At 41.8% G+C, this 17,890-nt stretch overlaps 1 protein-coding gene across 1 annotated transcript in view; it reads right to left on the bottom strand.

The window, feature by feature from the left end:
* Window positions 1–6,661: 6,661 nt before the first annotated feature.
* Window positions 6,662–17,890, bottom strand: part of LOC131550750 (proteoglycan 4-like) — a 51,619-nt gene continuing 40,390 nt past the window's right edge. The window contains exons 3-4 of the mRNA XM_058793128.1: window positions 9,901–10,167; window positions 6,662–8,797 (exon numbers count right to left, since the gene is read on the bottom strand). The gene's annotated coding sequence lies outside the window, so the exon portion shown is untranslated. The remainder of the gene's footprint in view (window positions 8,798–9,900; window positions 10,168–17,890) is intronic.

The raw sequence follows: 17,890 nt of genomic DNA, 5'->3' as shown, positions 1-17,890 counted from the left end.
TCAAAGCTCCGGCCGTTTGATAATACCTAGAATATCAAAATCGACTGCGGGCTGCAGATCCTATTCCTATTTAGCACCCAAACTCTGGAACAGTCTACCTAACACTGTTCGGGAGGCAGACACACTCTGTCAGTTTAAATCTAGATTAAAGACCCATCTCTTTAGCCTGGCTTACACATAACACATTAATACGCTTCTATTATTCAAATCCGTTAAAGGATTGTTAGGCTGCATTAATTAGATCAACCGGAACCGGGAACACTCCCCATAACACACAATGTACTCGTTACATCGTAAGTTGAATGGCATCTACGCTAATATTTGTCTGTTTCTTTCCTATTCTGTTTCTCAGTCCGTATCCGATCAGATGGTGGATCAGCACCAAGAGATGATGTCTACAGCCCTGATCGTCAGCGGAGACCAGGACACCCAGATGACCCCCAGAGATATATCCCCAGTGAAAACCTCGATTGAATACAATAAAAAAAAATAAAAAATAAAAATAACTAAAATATAATAAAATACCTAACTACATAATACTACTATTGTTAGAAATTTTAACAAAATTAAAATAGAAATATAAACTTTTGAACTGCGGGTTTCGTCTGGTCAGAGGAGAACTGGCCCCCCGACTGAGCCTGGTTTCTCCCAAGGTTTTTCTCCATTCTGTCACAGAGGAGTTTTGGTTCCTTGCCGCTGTCGCCTCTGGCTTGCTCAGTTGGGGACACTTAATTTCTAGCGATTATCGCCGATTTGATTGCACAGATACTATTTAAACTAAACTGAGCTAGACAATGACATCTCTGAATTCAATAATGAAATGCCTTTAACTGAAAATTGAAAATTGAGTGTTTAATCTTATTATACATTACTGACACTCTATCCTCCAATTTGATACTGTTAAGTGCTTTGACACAATCTGTATTGTAAAAGCGCTATATAAATAAAGGTGACTTGACTTGACTTGACTTAGCAGTGATTTATATTTCAACCACAGAAATTAGATATTTTATTTTTAATTTAATACATTTATTGCTATTATTGGTCACACCACATGATGAGTGGTCATTCCTAATGAAACAAAGACTTTATATAATTAAAAATTGGCAGCGACTATTTAGCGATACATGCTATTTACACTAATTACAAGATGCTATTTACACTAAGTGAAATTAGCATATTTTCTTAGCAATAGATTCCCTCCCTACACCTACCCTAACTGGTACTTTATTTTCAACATTTTGATTATTTCCTTCATTTTTATTGAAAATAAATGCTTTTCCGATTGTTATGGCATCAACTGCAGGCATTTCTTTAGCCCCAGTTATTTCTGAACTTTGCCCAATCTTGGCTGCTCAACTGAACCTTTGCCGGGAGTATGATAAACAGGCGATCTGACCAATTATACCACCGAATCTGTCATTTTTGTCTGACAAACAAAGCAGACAGGAGAGTAGATTAACATTGGTGGACTTGAACTTAAAAAATGGTGTGTATTGACGGAAGTGTATAAAAACATACATTGTCTGATTTTGATCAAACTTTAGTGGCTTGTTCGTTGCATGATGCTGATCGCATAGATGTGACTATTAGGAGTCAAAGTTATAGTGCCACCAACTGGCAGCAGGAAGTGTCATTTTCAAAATGCTTTGAATTCAGCATCTTATTTTTACTCAATTTGCTTCAGACTTCATCAAATTAATGTCAAAACATGGCCGATGTAAAACTGTTGAGGGGATTATTGATATTTTTATCCTGTTGCCATGGCAACGTGTCAAACTTTAACATTTGTTTCCTGCATTTCTGAGGCAGATAACATGCTTAGAATTCCATGAAACTCAACACACACATCAATATTGATCATAGTTGGACACTGGAAAAAGCTCATAAATGGGCGTTGAAGAGACACTCTATAGCGCCACCTTTTGAAAAAAAAGTGGGGGGGGTTAGTTTTAGCTACAGACACCAAACTCGATACATGTATTGTTCTCATCAAGCCGGACAACTTTCTAATTTACAGTTATTAGCTACAACCAACAGGAAGTCAGCTATTTTGGTTTGAAAGTGGATTTTTGGAAAAATATGGCTGTGAATTACTTCATACTACTCTTGCAAAAATAATTTCATTCACACCAAACTTTATCAACATGATGCCAAGATAATGAAGATACTAAATTGCAAACGGATATTGGATATGTTTAATGTTGTTGCCATGGCGATTTATTAATCCTGATCAGCTAATTATCTGTGTATCAGAATGAAAAATAATGCATAGAATCAGTTGAAATGTACTGTACTGTCAAGTATACGTTTACATAATTATTGTAGAAATGCTTATAGAGCATTACAATCATTTTTGAAAATCTTTAAAGGGAAAATCAGTACAAATTTTATATATCCTAACCTCTCTCAATGATAGCATAAGAAATCTTTTAAGTCTGACCCTTTACTGCTCAGTTCAATTAATTAGAATAAGAAACATATACATATACGTTAATATGTATTTTACTAGTAATATAGTATTATATAATTATTTCACAACTGCTTATAGATCATAAAAAGTGTTGGCAACAATTTACAATAAGGTCTTTTTGGTTAACATTAGTTAATGCATGAACTAACATGAACTAACAATAAACAATATATTTTTAGATAATTTATTACTCTTTTTTAATGTTTGTTAATACTAACATTAAAAATGTTCATGTTCATGTTAATTCACAATACGTAAACTAATGTTAAGATACAACTTTAAATTTTAATGTATTAATACATTTTGAACTTAGCATTAATTAACATGAATAAATGCTATATAATTATTGTTCATGTTAACTAATATTGTTAAATAATATAGTTTTTTAATATTAGTTAATTCACAACAAACAAAGTATGAACAATATATTTTTACTGTGTTTATTTGTGTTAGTAAAAATTAGTTTATGTTAGTTCATGGTATAGTAAATGAGGTACATTAACTATACATTTTAATTATTAATGTAGTAGTCAATTTTGAACATAATATTAACTAAGATTCATAAATGCAATATAAATGTTAAGTAACAGTTATATAATGTTAAAAACTTAAACCTTATTGAAAAGTGCTACAAAAATGTTATATATTCCCTTTGAGTGTGTGTGTGTGTGTGTGTGTGTGTGTGTGTGTGTGTGTGTGAGAGAGAGAGAGAGAGAGAGAGAGAGAGAGAGAGAGATTATATCTGCATATTACAGCTTAAGAAAACCCTTAGGCCTTATCCTTTTCCGTCAGTTTTAGGGACAAAAAAAAAAAAAAAGCCTAGAACCAGGGTGGGTGTTGGTGTGTGTGTTGAGTGTGAGGGTCAGTGAGGGGATTGGTGAGCGACAGCGAGAAAAAGACTTTTAAACATCTGTTTACTCACCAGAAAGAAAAAAAAATCAGTAGTTTTTTTGTTGTTGTTGGTATTTTTTGCATTACAGTTTAAGAAATGTCTTAGGCCCAAGGCTGGACTGGTAATCGGGCATACCAAAAAAAAAATTTTTCCCGGTGGGCCGATGCACTGAGGGGGCCGACAGAATTTTAAATTTTTTTTTGCCAAGGACCATCACGCAGGGACTACAAGCAGCCAGCATTGGTTTGTCACCTGTATTGTCAGCGTAAACCACCCAATCACAATGTGCTATAGACGGAGCCATGAAGTGTTTTGCTCCGACTATATAAAGAACGTTTCACCCCAACTTCTTCCTCGTCGGCTTTTCCCATGTTTTCACAGCAGCTTTATCAAGAACATGCTTGCTCTGCGGTGAGTGATGTAGCCCAAAGAGCCTGGCAGGAGGAGGAGAAGAGAGCAGTTGAATCGGTAAAGTGCTTGATAGGGACTCGCAACGAAGGCAGGCATCTATCCTGTGTGTGCGCGCCATTAGTGCAGAATACACAAACACTTTTTAATAAAACGTAAATTCGTCGACATGGCCAAGTCATGTCAAGTGTGTTCATAGAGGTTTCCATGGGCCAATGCGAATAAATCTAGATTTAAATTCGAAAAGACACGATATTGTCAAACCTGACGTTTTTTTATTATCCAAAACAACTAGATGCAATGATACATATCTACACTACCAGTCAAAAGTTATTGAACAGTAAGATTTTGAATGTTTTTTTTTTTTTTAAGAATTCTCTTCTGCTCACCAAGCCTGCAGTAATTTGATCCAAAATACAGCAAAAGCAGTAATATTGTGAAATAGTTTTACTATTTAAAATAACTGCTTTCTATTTGAATATATTTTAAAATGTAATTTATTCCTGTGATCAAAGATGGATTTTCAGCATCATTACTCCAGTCTTCAGTGTCACATGATCCTTCAGAAATCATTCTAATATGCTGAGTTGCTGCTTAAGAAATATGTATTATTATTAATTAATAAATGTATTTTGAGCAGCAAATCAGAATATTTGAATGATTTCTGCACGATCGTGACGGGAGTAATGATGCTGAAAATTCATCTTTGATCACAGGAATAAATTACATTTTAAAATATTCAAATAGAAAGCAGTTATTTTAAATAGTAAAAATATTTCACAATATTTTATATTTTATCACAATAGCTTTTGCTGTATTTTGGATAAAATAAATGCAGACTTGGTTAGCAGAAGAGACTTTAAAAAAAATAATAATAATGAAAAATCTTACTGTTCAAAAACTTTTGAATGGTAGTGTATATCATAATGCCAGGGCCGATTTTTTGTCCCAGTCCAGCCCTACTTAGGCCTTATTCTTTTCTGGCAGTTTCACTTTATTTATTCTGACGGTCCCTTTAACACATTCTGTTGACTATAAGTAATGTTGCACCAACATTTCTCCTGACTCTCATATTAGAGTGTTAGTAGTGTATTAGTTGACTGGTAGGGTTAGGGTTAGATTAAGTTGACAAGTTCTTGCAAAGTTACTTACAGTCAGTAGAATATCTGTTGGGAGACCAACACAATAAGGAGTTAGTAGATATGAAGGAGACAGTCTACTAATACTCTTATGAGAGTTTGTTGACATGTAGTTGCAACATTACTTAGTGTCAACAGAATGTTCAAAAGGGACCATCAAATTAAAGTGTTCCCCATGATCGCAAGGGCACTTTACTGTCGGACCTCAAAGGGGCAGGGGCTCGAGCTTCTGTATGAAGGTAAATTTGGTGCAAAACAACTGAGTGTCCGTGACAGCGGAATTTGTAGTTGTAGAGAATAATCTGCTTGTACGTAGTTGTACGAGTCTCATATGCTGTTTTTCACTTGCAAATGACAAGTGTTGCGCTCTCTTCCTTTTGCACCACATATCTGTGTCACAAATGGAGCAAAAGTGATTTGTGCATCTGTAGAGGCAGTGGCGGCCACTCTGCAGAGATCAGAGAAGTTTGGCCAATCAGAAGAGCTACACTGTATTAGGTTTTTGTTATTCTTTATAGTTCTTCGGTTTTTTATGTTAAAGTTTGTGGATCTTATTGTCTGCGACGTCGAGGGTGTATTTTGGAGCCATCACGACAGTGATTACATCAGCTGGTGTAAAGGATGGGTTGTTTTGTGCGCTCAACGGATGAACAGTGTGGGAATGGAACAGGAGGGGAAGATTTTCAAGGTTGAAAGTGATACAAACTAACACCACTGTCTCTTGGGAAAGCACGGAGAGAGTCTATCCCATAGACTTTTGAATACTGGTGTTTTTCCACTGGAATGTAAACTAATTTAATGTAGCAGATTTGATGTAACCATTTTGATGTAGCCATTCTTAAGGTGCAGAATTCTGATGTCATATATTGCGAAACCTCGGAGATACAGTATTGTTAAATAGTAACTCATCTTTTTCTGTAATTAAAACGAAGTGCACCCAATTGGGAGGGGGAGCGAGGCTGGTCGGTTTGCTTTCTCTCTCACTTGGAGGGTTGTTCTTAAACTGCACCTAAATTTTAAAGTATAAAAAAAGGGGTTTCTTTCAATGACAGTGGAAGCTCAGCCGTGGAATAAGTGCACGTCGCCCGGCATTCTCGGACAAGTGTTGGTCTTCTACTGTGACTGAAACGGGCTCCCCAGTCTTTTGAAAGTGAAGATGATGGCACAGCTCTGAGGTTGTATATTGGTTATAACACTTTGCTTGGGGTTTAGTTTTAGTGTATGCTCGAATGTGTGTATTATTCATTCATGATTATTATCTTTTATCCATTTACTCATGATCATTCTTATATTATGCACTGGTTTATGATTCTTCTTCTTTGTGTTTATATTTGATTATTATTATTTTATGCATTTACCTATGATCATTGTCAGTATTATTGATATCAGCTGTGTAACAACAATAAACAGTTTTATTGCTTGATTAGTATGGTGTACGGACCTTTTATTGGCACCTCCTCTTGCCGATTAGCACCACACTTGTCTCACATCAGTTTTGAAAACAGAAACCATACTAAAACATTTTGGCGTCACGAACAGGATCCGTGAGACATTTAAAGTGATTTTGGTGTGAGGCAGAGAAGGTCTCAAGGGTGTTTTGAAGGTATATTGATGCAATGTTTCGTAAGAAAGTGAAGGAGCCCAAGCCTGATGTGCTTCCCGAGTGGGATGACACTTTGTATGAATCAGTTGCAAGAGAACTCAGAAAGGGTGGAGGGTTACCTCAGTGCTGGTCTGGTGCGCCGAGGGACGCAGACCCGCATCAAGTAGAATCATGCTTGAAAAAGGTTGCTGTCTCGGAAAAGGATCCTTTGAAGGGCTTACAGAGTCGCTTATGGATCGTGTTAACTGCTTACAGAAAGCAGCATGAGCGTGCAGATCAGAAAGGTAGAGAGAATGAAAAGATGATGAAAGAAATGTCGGAAGCCTTAGGGCATGCCTCAATAGTGCAAGGTCAAGCTGAAATGTTGCGCCAGCGTCTTAATCAGATGACTGGCATGGCAGAAAAAGCTGCTCTGCAGGTAGCCAAAGTTAATGGTAAAAAGAAGCGAAAACCAAATGTACGTAAAGTACAGGCGTTTGTAGCTACCGCAAATGCAGAAGGGTGGGACCCATCCACTTAGGATGGGAATATTTGGGATTCTGATGATTATGATACTGGACCGGACGAAGATGTCGGTCCAGATGAGGGATATGAAATAGATCCCCCCTCTGTTCAGGTAAAACCAATTCAGAGAAGGAGATTATTGCAGGGAGCATTGGGTAATAACAGACAAGATGTAATGGAAGATTATACTCATCATGAAATTTCAGACATCAGAGAGCGAATGAAACAAAAATTGGGAGAGCCTCTTGATCATTGGTTAGTGCGTCTTTATGATCAGGGAGCGGCTTGTTGGTTAAGTATGGCCCTGGTGGACTCCCATGACAGAAAGGCTGCTCGGATGGGTGTCTGCAGACTAGAAAGAGTTAAACTGTTAAGTCTTTGTCTGTCCATTATAGGTTGAGAGAGTTATTTATGTGTGTGAGTGTTGATGCATTGGATCCTTGAATGAATGTTTGGATGTATCACTAACCGTGCAGGCTGTGTTGCGTTGTGTTTACTGAAAGTGTATAATATGTTTTTTTTTGATAGAACTAGAATGAAAAGTCAGTATAAATAATTGTGAAAGTGTTAAAAATAAAGACAATATATTGAATGGAGTATGTTAACAAAATTGTAAGAATTGAGAGAACAAAAAAAAATAAATACTCCAAAAAATTGGCTTTGTTGGCTATTTGGACATCATCCAAGTTGTCGATGATGTGATTCAAATTATGAAACCGAATTATTGTTAAAGAAAAGTAATAACTGATTGTTTTTATTCCTGAAAGGAGAGAGGGAGATCAGGTGTTTAATTTTTCTCTGTTGTTGAGCGAGTACAACAGAGGGAGTGTTACGCGGCTGATGAGACGAGAGGCGTGCGGATCCATATGCAGACTTTTATTTAGCAGAGACGTGGTCATAACAGGCAGGGTCAATCAGTGGCAAACAGGTATAACATGGGCGAGACAAAGAGTAAACAAAGACAAGCGTGGGTCAACGATCGGCGAACAGAATCCAAAGGGGGGAGACAGGAGAGGTAATCCAACAACGTGAGCGATAGTCCAGGCAGGGGAAAACACAATCCGACAAAGACAAGGCTAGGCAAGGCAAGGCAAGGAAAACTAACGGGGCTCTGTAGGGCAGCGATAATGCATACAATACTCGGCGACGAGGGAGAGAAAGTACAGGGTTTAAATAGAGTGTGTGATTGGTTACAGCTGTGTGCGTGTGATCAGGTGAGCGTGTGATGGGTGAGATGGCTGATGGGAAACGTAGTCCATTGTGATGTGTGGTGTGAAAGTCAATGTGGTGAGTGAGTGACCTCTGGTGGTGAATGAACGGAAGTGCACAGACTGGATTCGTGACAGAGCCCCCCCCCCAAAGAGCGGCTTCCAGACGCTCCACACAGTCTATAATCCAGGAGGGAGGTGGAGCAGAGGCGGAACAGGGGGAGGGATGGAGGGCCAGGTCCATGTGGAAGCGGAGTGGTCTGGGATCGAGGTAGAGCCGGCACAGCAGGAAACCTGGGCGGAGCCGGCGGGACTTGAGCCCACCAGGGCGGAGCAGGCGGAGCCGACGGGACTGGAGCCCACCAGGGCGGAGCCGACGGGACTGGAGCCCACCAGGGCGGAGCAGGCAGAGCAGACGGGACTGGAACCCACCAGGGCGGAGCCGACGGGACTGGAGCCCACCAGGTCGGAGCCGAAGACCACCAGATCCAGACAGCAGACCACCACGGCGGCACAGATAGAGCAGGAGCCCACCAGGGCGGATCAGGAACCTACAGCAGAGCCTGGGACCTAGGGAGAACGGAGACATAGAAAGTACATTTACATTTAGTCATTTTGCAGACGCTTTTATCCAAAGCGACTTACAATTTGGGGAACACATGAAGCGATTCATCTTGAAGAGGCAATCCGACAAAGGAAGTGCTTGTAACACCAAGTCTCAGGCATTGTTTAAATAAGTACAAGCTAGCAAGGGAAGGAATAAGTAAGGAGAAAGATTTTTTTTTTTATGTGTAGGTTGAAGTCAAGTAGTGTCGAAAGAGATGAGTTTTCAGCTGTAGTAGAGAGTAGAGAGAACATGGACCCATGGACCGAGGCAGGGAACACAAAGTTCATAGACGGCCTCTATAGCCGTGACAGGACAGAACGAGAGTTCATTGATGGCCTCCATAGCCGTGACAGGACAGAACGAGAGTTCATTGACGGCCTCTATAGCTGTGACAGGACAGAATGAGAGTTCATTGACGGCCTCCATAGCCGTGACAGGACAGAACGAGAGTTCATTGGCGGCCTCCATAGCCGTGACAGGACAGAACGAGAGTTCATTGACGGCCTCTATAGCTGTGACAGGACAGAACGAGAGTTAATTGGCGGCCTCCATAGCCGTGCCAGGACAGAACGAGAGTTCATTGACGGCCTCCATAGCCGTGACAGGACAGAGCGAGGGTTCACCGACAGATACCGCTGACACCTCTGGAGGTTCTGCAGCAGCTGCTGCCACCTCTGGAGGTTCTACAGCAGTAAACTCAGGACACAGGGAGAGTTTAGTAACGGTCTCTTCTACCGCAACACAACAGGTTGAGAGTACATTACTGGGTGCCACCACCATACAAGGGGCCGACGCGAGCCCTGCCGCTTCTGGAGGTTCTGCAGCGTGGACCGCCACCTCTGGAGAAGCTACAGCGGGCGCCACCACCTCGGGCAGTTCGGCGGTGGTGTATGCAGCCCAAACGCAACACAAAGCGATTCCCATCAGGGGAAGTGCCTCAGACAGGGGAATATGCATAAAAACAGGAGGGTTAGAGTGAGTTGGTTTGGGAATACCAGCCTTGCGTGCAGACACCAGCGGTACCTCCCTCAAACTAGACATCAAACTGGAATAGTGAAAGACTGACCTTGATGATCTGGGTGTGTCAGCCCAGACGTGACATGACTCTGGAAGGTCAGCGGAGACGTGACGTGACTCTGGACGGACAGCTGTGACGTGCTGTGACTCTGGACGGACAGCTGTGACGTGCTGTGACTCTGGACGGACAGCTGTGACGTACTGTGACTCTGGACGGACAGCTGTGACGGGGCAAGATTCTGGGAGGTCAGTTGAGACGTGACTCGGTTGATGATGACCAATTGTGACTTGACTGAGCTCTTTAACCCTTTAAAACCTAAGGGTAAAATAGGTCATTTTCACACATTTTGTTTATTTGACTGTAAAATTCTAACAGAATGTGCTATTATCAAGTGCAAGGTGTCATTTTTTTCAGAAAAAAAATGGCTTTCAAAAAGTACAGTTTTTGACCATTAATCTTGTGTTTTGAGTTTGTAAACAGAATTTAAATAGACAAAAAAAAAAAACTGAATATATATATTTTTTTTTTTTGAAAAAAAAGGGAAAAATCATGATCGAAATAATCCAACACTTCTTACTTCAAAATTCAACTATAATACATATATACAAGTATTTTTGGGACACTGGGTTGCACAGTTTTCATTCAGGAGGCTTTTTTGTTCATACACGCACACATTTACACATGCATGTACATGCGTGCACCCATTCATTTACATGCGCGGACTCATTATAGCGACACACACACCACATGTGAAAAAGTCTCACTCAGCCTGCTCCCAAAGTCTCATCAAAAATCATCCTAATCGACTCTTATGCTGTTTACTCCTTCTTGACCATGTTTTTGTTCATTTTGTTTATTATTTTATGCAATAACAAACTCCGCTCCCTATCTCTCCATTCAAATTCTCCTTCCGCTCTCCCGAAATCTGCCGTCATTTGTTGACGGAGCGCAAGAAATTACCGTAATAAGCCATATATTGCCGAAAAGCGCATGTTGTCTGTTATCAGGAGCAATTTGAATTATTTTGATAGTCCAAACGGTAGAAGAGTTATGGTAACATGAATACAGCTTGGTCTGATGTGTCGGCGCCGACACAGCCGGTTTTAAAGGGTTAACAGCAACTGTGACTTGATTTGACTCTTTGACATTAACTATGACTTGACTTAGCTCATGAAAATCAACTTTGACTTGACTTGATTCGTGACGATCAACGGTGACTTGACTTAGCTTGTGAAGATCAGCTTTGACTTGTCTTGACTCGTGAAGATCAGCTTTGATTTGGCTTGATTCGTGACGATCAGCTTTGACTTGACTTAGCTTGTGAAGATCAGCTTTGACTTGTCTTGACTCATGAAGTTCAGCTTTGACTTGTCTTGATTCGTGACGATCAACGGTGACTTGACTTAGCTTGTGAAGATCAGCTTTGACTTGGTTTGACTCATGAAGATCAACTGTGACTTGACTGGGCTCTTTAACATAAACTGTGACTTGACTGGGCTCTTTAACATTAACTGTGACTTGATCTGACTCATAACTGGTAGCAAGGACATGAGGGGGTGCTGTTGTGACCGCCATTTTGTGAGCATGCTTTTGCGCGGTTGCGATCACACAATTAAGTGCAGAGTCGCGTTCCTCCACGACACCCACAGTGAACGATGAACCCTCAGTCAATAGAGCATAATCCATAAAATCCATTAGAGACGAACGCGGACCTTCAAGGGTTAATACTGATTTGAGCGGCTGGTTAATGCCCTCACAAAAGAAATCAATGAGCACACAGTCCGGCAGATCAGAAAAATATGCGAGCTCTAAGTACTCCTGTATATAATCCTCCAGCGATCGCAAGCCCTGCTCGAGGGTTAATAACAGTCTCGCAGTGTCCATACCTGGCCAATGTCCAAATGAAAAGCCGCTGGATCCTTGTGTGGCCGAGTATTCTGTTACGCGGCTGACGAGACGAGAGGCGTGCGGATCCATATGCAGACTTTTATTTAGCAGAGACGTGGTCATAACAGGCAGGGTCAATCAGTGGCAAACAGGTATAACATGGGCGAGACAAAGAGTAAACAAAGACAAGCGTGGGTCGACGATCGGCGAACAGAATCCAAAGGGGCGAGACAGGAGAGGTAATCCAACAACGTGAGCGAAAGTCCAGGCAGGGGAAAACACAATCCGACAAAGGCAAGGCTAGGCAAGGCAAGGCAAGGCAAGGCAAGGCAAGGAAAACTAACGGGGCTCTGTAGGGCAGCGATAATGCATACAATACTCGGCGACGAGGGAGAGAAAGTACAGGGTTTAAATAGAGTGTGATTGGTTACAGCTGTGTGCGTGTGATCAGGTGAGCGTGTGATGGGTGAAATGGCTGATGGGAAACGTAGTCCATTGTGATGTGTGGTGTGAAAGTCAATGTGGTGAGTGAGTGACCTCTGGTGGTGAATGAACAGAAGTGCACAGACTGGATTCGTGACAGGGAGAGAAAGTGGGGGCCTTGTGTATAGAAGTGTATGAGCTCATTGTGTGTATGTGGATACATGAACTGATAGTGTGTATGTGCTCATGAGCAGAGTGTAAGTGTGTGTGAGTGCTGCTGATAGCGAAAGTAGGAGTGCGGAGGAGGGAGAAGCAAATGGAGGAGATCTGAAGGGGTGGAGGGACAGTTTAGGAGATACCATAAAGGTGTTAAATAATCAACCTCTTACCAAAGGTCAAACTCCTCTCATGCGGCTCAAGGTTCAACCTGTGACTGTGGAAGAGTGCCAAACGCAACCTATCAAATTCTAGGTCACCGATTCAGAGGCAAGGTTGCCCATCAGGGGTACATCAGGCTCAGCGGGCCTAGATTTATATTCACTAACCACTGTAACATTAAACCCACAGGAAGTCGCCATAGTGGAAACAGGAGTTGGGGTACAGTGTCCTCCTGGACACTACGGACAAATATGTCCTAAGTCAAGTCGCTTTAAAGAGGGTCATCGTGTTGGCTGGAGTAATTGACTCTGACTATCAAGGAACTATAAAGGTAATCCTCCAAAACACTTTGGAAGTACCACTACCCTTAGATAAGGGAAGTAAAATGGCTCAAATTCTAATTAAGCCAGTACATATCAGAATCAGAATCAGAATCAGAATTAGCTTTATTTGCCAGGTGTGCGCAAACACACGAGGAATTTGTTGTGGTTTTAAGGTGCTCCTGGTACATACATACATACATAAATACACATCTGACATGAGAACAGAAAAAACATTTAAATAGTAAGACTTAACAATGGATAATAATCATAATAATAATAAGTATGAATCTGGAACAGTAGATTTATGTACAGATTAGTGCATTATTTACTCTATATACAGCTGTATAGATAAACATATGTATGTGTATTTACATAATACTTGAGAGGGAGGCAATAATTAAAGATGGAGAATGAATTACAGAATGAATTACAGAACACAGGTAATGATCCACGTGTTAGCTATTTAAGCTGGAGATGGCATGGGGGAAAAAACAGTTTTTATGCCTAGATGTTCTAGTGCACAGAGATCTGTAGCGTCTGCCTGAAGGGAGAAGTGCAAACATGTTGTGTCCGGGGTGAGAGGGGTCTTTGACGATGTTACCTGCCCGTTTCTTCACTCTGGAGTTGTACAAGTCCTGAAGGCTTGGCAGGTGCACACCAATGATCTTTTCTGCTGTCCTAACAGTCCGTTGAAGTCTTCTTAAAACTGATTTGCTGGCTGACCCAAACCAGACAGTTATGGAGGAGCACAGAACCGACTCAATAACAGCTGAATAAAACCGTTTCAGCAGCTCCTGTGGCAGGTTGAACTTTTTCAGCTGACGAAGGAAGTACAACCTCTGCTGGGCCTTTTTCACGATGGAGTCAATGTGATTGTCCCACTTCAGGTCCTGAGAGATGGTGGTGCCCAGGAACCTGAATGACTCCACTGCAGCCACAGTGCTGTTCATGATGGTGAGTGGGGGGAGAGGAGGGGGGTTTCTCCTGAAGTCCACTATCATCTCCACAGTTTTGAGCGTGTTCAGCTCCAGGTTGTTGTGACTGCACCAGACAGCCAGCTGCTCAACCTCTTGTCTGTAAGCAGACTCGTCGCCGTCGTGGATGAGGCCAATGACTGTGGTGTCGTCTGCAAACTTCAGGAGTTTGACAGAGGGGTCTTTAGAGGTGCAGTCATTTGTGTAGAGGGAGAAGAGTAGTGGGGAGAGAACGCAGCCCTGAGGAGCTCCAGTGCTGATGGTGCGGGTGCTGGATGTGTGTTTTCCCAGCCTCGATAGCTGCTGCCTGTCTGTCAGGAAGCTGGTAATCCACTGACAGATGGAGGTGGGTACAGAGAGCTGAGTCAGTTTGTTCTGAAGGGTGTCCGGGATGATGGTGTTGAAAGCGGAGCTGAAGTCCACAAACAAGATCCTTGCATAAGTCCCTGGTTTGTCCAGATGTTGCAGGATGTAGTGCAGTCCCATATTAACTGCATCATCCACAGATCTGTTTGCTCGGTAAGCAAACTGTAGGGGGTCCAGCAAGGGTCCAGTAATGTCCTTCAGGTGGGCCAACACCAGTCTCTCAAATGACTTCATGAGCACAGACGTTAAGGCAACAGGTCTGTAGTCATTAAGTCCTGTGATTTTTGGTTTCTTGGGTACAGGGATGATGGTGGAACCTTTGAAGCAGGAGGGGACTTCACACAGCTCCAGTGATCTGTTGAAGATCAATGTGAAGATGGATGATAGCTGGACAGCACAGGCTTTGAGGCAGGCTGGAGAGACACCGTCTGGGCCTTTGGCTTTCCTTATCTTCTGCTTTCTGAAGACTTTGCATACATCATCTTCACAGATCTTGAGTACAGGCTGAGAAACAGTAGGGGGGAGGGAGGGTGAGGGTGTGAATGGCTGTGCTGTGAGACGGTCGGAGCGGGTGTGGGGTGTCAGACCAGTCTTTTCAAACCTGCAGTAAAACTCGTTCAGGTCTTCAGCCAGTTGTTGATTGGCCTCAGTGCTGGGGGATGGGCTCTTGTAGCTGGTGATGGCTTTCAGGCCTTTCCACACTGATGTAGAGTCATTGCTTGAAAGCTGTTTTTTTAGCTTTCCAGAGTAGTTTAATTTTGCTACTCTTATTTCCCTATTCAGTGTGTATTTGGCCTGTTTGTACAAGGCTTTGTCCCCACTCCTGTAGGCGTCCTCTTTGGCCTGGCGAAGCTGTTTGAGTTTTGCACTGAACTTGCTCTCACATAGAAACGGGCTCTGCTTGGCGACCACATACGCATCATTCCGAGCTATGGGAAACCAGAGAGATAAAATTTGGTTCGAGCACAACATCACCTGGCAATATCAACCAAGGTTGGCTGATCATTGGGTGTGGAAAGTATTGAAACATCATTGTGTCCGACAAAGTGAGTGGTGGCAACAGGAAAACGCCTATCAACATCAAACAGGGTTGTTGATAAAATCTGCAATTGTCCACGTACGTCAAGAACTAAGAGTCATCTTGGGTCGAGGAAAAGCACGACGAGTGTGGTCCACATACAGGATCACGATAGTTCCAGCTGTACAGATCAGTCTCACAGGTTTTACTTTGTGGGAAGATAGTGTCCCCATTAAACGCTGGAAAGAAGAGAATATACCTGAGTCACCATGAAGATCATCATCTCGTTGATCAAACTGATTAGCTTGGGCTGGATCATCGGATCCTTTGTTCAAGTGCCTGGGATAGAAGTACAACCGTACAAAAGACTGGTGTTGCAATGGAAAAATGACTCACATTCTAGGAGACAAGACAATGTCATCTGTAAAGCTAATGCTGCATGTCCGGTGGGCACATTAAGGCCAACCGGAGGTTGCGTGATATACAAAACTAGTCTCTGTTTTCGAGGTCATTGTAATCTTCCAATACTAGATTGCCCAACAGGTCTATCAGTAGAAGTACAAACTAATGTATCACTCTGTATAGCGAACTATACTACACGGAAATGTGATGGTCAAAACATTACTGGGTCACAAAGTGTGGTTACCAACAATCCAAGACCATTGACACTGTTTAACTCTACTGAAATCCACAACAGGTCCACATATGGTACGGTAATACCATGGGTTAGTAAACCACAACACTTAGAACGACATGTTGTACCAATACCACACACTTGCACATCTGTTGCTAATGCTGTCAAACACACAACTGTATTTTGGACCATTCTCTTCCCTCCTATGCACAAATGTAGAAACAAACGAGCATGGTATGATACATTATTGGGAGGGACAGGTACCGGTTTAGGAGTGCTTAACACTATTGACAAACAAGTGATCGCTAACAAACTGTCGAATGTAGGGAGATATTCACATGATGCCTTACAAAAGTTAGGGCGATGGATGCCATCCGGGATATATTCCCAGAAATATCAAGCTTATTGGGATGTAGTTTCTGCTCGTATATTGAAACATTCTATTAATGATTTCCGCTGGAATAATGTGTCAGAATGGTTGAATTGGACAGAATGCAATCTCAATATGCTTTCAGCAAAGATGCAACTTCGTAATGTACAGCAAACCGTAATGTCTTCCAATTATAATGCTTGGAAGGAATTATGGAAAATTGGTAAGGGATATTGGCTTAAATTGAGTGCCCATGGTACCGTTTGTAATGATACTGTGTGTTATGGGAAGTGGGAACAATTTAAAGTAACTGAAGTTCACACATTATGTAAATATCATGTATTACTTATTATAACCAAGGGATCTTATTGGACTATGCTTTTAAAGGGTGATTGGTTGAATCCTTATAGTAATCAAACTTATGATGTTTCTGATTGTGATAGCACTGATCAAGGAATAATCTGCTCCTTGCGAACGGGATATTCCAATCCATGCTTAACAGAAGGAGTTGGTGTCTGCCAGTGGGACCATTCTATACCAACTGATATCTTGTTTGAAGTTGGACCACATACTTTGTGTGTTACTACGATTAACCCACATCCTAAATTGCCTTACTTTCTGTTTTCTGGATGCCTCCAGAATGTATATATCTGGACCTGGCGTAATAGGACGTATTGGTTAACCAATCAGACTAGCACACACGGTTTGACTCAAGTTCAATGGGAGATCCTGCATTCTAACTTAGGCATCTCTTTAGAGAAGCAGGCAAAATTACTGAGAGCATTGACCGAATTAGAGGACATGGCAAAGCAACACCTTCATAATGTGACTAAGCTGATGATTAACACTGTAATTACATCTGGTCAAATTGCTTATTTGGGCAAAATAATCGAGACTACCGCTCACGATATAGCTGGTGGTCCATCTTTGAAGGTTGGTCCCCACAGGCACGACATCTCCTCAACATATTTATCCACCCCATAATAATCTTAAGAATGCGCCTGAAATGTGTTCGGAGTTTGGTTCTCCGTTGAGCGAGGGACCGAATGTAAAGGATGGGTTGTTTTGTGCGCTCAACGGATGAACAGTGTGGGAATGGAACAGGAGGGGAAGATTTTCAAGGTTGAAAGTGATACAAACTAACACCACTGTCTCTTGGGAACGCACGGAGAGAGTCTATCCCATAGACTTTTGAATACTGGTGTTTTTCCACTGGAGTGTAAACTAATTTAATGTAGCAGATTTGATGTAACCATTTTGATGTAGCCATTCTTAAGGTGCAGAATTCTGATGTCATATATTGCAAAACCTCGGAGATATTGTTAAATAGTAACTCATCTTTTTCTGTAATTAAAACGAAGTGCACCCAATTGGGAGGGGGAGCGAGCCTGGCCAGTTTGCTTTCTCTCTCACTTGGAGGGTTGTTCTTAAACCGCACCTAAATTTTAAAGTATAAAAAAAAGGGGTTTCTTTCAATGACAGTGGAAGCTCAGCCATGGGATAAGTGCACGTCGCCCGGCATTCTCGGACAAGTGTTGGTCTTCTACTGTGACTGAAACGGGCTCCCCAGTCTTTTGAAAGTGAAGATGATGGCACAGCTCTGAGGTTGTATATTGGTTATAACACTTTGCTTGGGGTTTAGTTTTAGTGTATGCTCGAATTTGT

This window comes from Onychostoma macrolepis, chromosome 12 (assembly GCF_012432095.1).
Source record: "Onychostoma macrolepis isolate SWU-2019 chromosome 12, ASM1243209v1, whole genome shotgun sequence".
In the NCBI taxonomy this organism is placed as follows: domain Eukaryota; kingdom Metazoa; phylum Chordata; class Actinopteri; order Cypriniformes; family Cyprinidae; genus Onychostoma; species Onychostoma macrolepis.
This window is presented reverse-complemented; position numbering and strand designations above follow the sequence as displayed.